We start from the raw sequence: 1,751 nt of genomic DNA, 5'->3' as shown, positions 1-1,751 counted from the left end.
ATCTTTTGAAAATTAAAATTCGAAAATTTTTTCTATAGCCTCCAGGGGACTTCGTTTTCGCACGAAAAAATTTTATGTGCCCTTATTGCATCCGGACCCACATTTATTGGAATCAGGGAAAAATAAAATGACCGACTGTCGTCTTAAACGTGAGTGTGGTCCGCGTGGACCCCACGCAGTGAACGGTGTTCCTCGCTCCCACGTGGGGGGCGCAGGGTTAAATTTGGTGAAATCTCTGACACCCCTGAACTTCGCAGAAATACTCAGAAGTCGCTAGAAGTTCCTTGAAATTTAATATAATTTATATTCCCTAAAGTTATCTAGAAATCCATTTGAATCCCTTAAAATCTTCCACTTTCATTTTTCATCCTTTGAATGAATGAATGATTTAAAAAACTTAAAATCCTATAAAATCCTCTTCAATCCCTGTAATTAGTTAGAATCCTTAAAAACCCCTCGGTTTTAATCTCTGAAATCGGGTGAAATTTTCAGAATTTGCTTTTGAAATTATCTGAAATCTTTCAAATCCCTTGAAATCTTTGAAAAACTTTAAATTCTTAAAATGTTTTAAAATTTCTATTCTTGAGGTGGCGGATCTTTTATTTTCGATAATCGTGTGAAGAAGTTGTCAAATATTTTTAAAGCGCAAATTGAGAAAATACAGCGGTACACCTAATTCAAGCATAAATAGTTAAAAAGGCATGACGCTTGGTATACATGTGTTTCTTGGGGCCTGAATATAGTATTAATTTTTGAGTTTTTTAATGCGGCGTATAGAGAAGAGACTAAAATAAAAGTTGTTTCCCTTGAACTGTTTATATACAAAAATTGCGTTTTCTTTCTCTCGATATTTTGAACTTTTTTTTGAGAATTTCCAATTATGTGGATGTTTTCAAAAATGGTTGTTTTCCTTTCTGACTCCTTAAGAATTCTGACGAGATCATAATAATTTGACACTAATTTGGACAAATGCTACTAAAATGTTATAAACCGGGATATATTTGGAAAAGGGAATGGACTAGCCGTCCCGAATGTTCGGGATGACTACCCAAACTTATAGAAAATATTGGATTAATCATCCCGAATTTCAGGACGATGCGACGGTACACTTGGAAAAAATATATAAATAGTAATTCAATGTGACTCGAATCTATATCCTGTTTACCAATTTTAACTTTTCTCTTTTCCTACTTAAATTTACCGATATTTGCTTATAAATGGTAAACAGATTTTTCTGAATTTTTGTTATTTTAAAGCGAATTTCGTCGGTTTTCACGTAGTAACTTTCATGCAAAAAATAACACTTTTAGAAAATGTTGAAATTCTGGGTCAGGTAAAAATGCCAAACTTAAAACTTCCTGTAAAAGGCATCGTCAGAATTTGTTCTTTTTCATTTAAATCGTCCATTTTTCAATATTGAGTTTCTCTCGAATTGAAACGATTTATTTTCACTGTCTTGAATTCAAACTTGTTCAATTCCTACATTGCGTTATTATTTCTAAGTTGTAAGTGGTGTGAGTGGCAGATAATGATTCATTTAAAAAACAAATGCATACAAAATAATTTAATTAATCTTTAGGACAGTGTATGTGTAATGTATTATAATTAGAATTAATCTCTTCAGGAATATTTGGGCTTTCAGTTAACGATTAGCTACTGCAGGGTGAGCTCTCCTTTTTTTACTCTTATCATGCTCTATTTTTGACCTTTCATCTATTTATGGATGAGAAAAATATCAAAGAATAGTCTAA

The 1,751-nt window shown here is 32.3% G+C and overlaps 1 protein-coding gene across 3 annotated transcripts in view; it reads right to left on the bottom strand.

Moving 5' to 3' along the window:
• Positions 1-1,751, bottom strand: part of LOC117177351 (ATP-binding cassette sub-family A member 12) — a 147,276-nt gene that overhangs the window by 26,778 nt on the left and 118,747 nt on the right. The window lies entirely within an intron of this gene.

Source organism: Belonocnema kinseyi, chromosome 7 (assembly GCF_010883055.1).
Source record: "Belonocnema kinseyi isolate 2016_QV_RU_SX_M_011 chromosome 7, B_treatae_v1, whole genome shotgun sequence".
Classification (NCBI taxonomy): domain Eukaryota; kingdom Metazoa; phylum Arthropoda; class Insecta; order Hymenoptera; family Cynipidae; genus Belonocnema; species Belonocnema kinseyi.
This window is presented reverse-complemented; position numbering and strand designations above follow the sequence as displayed.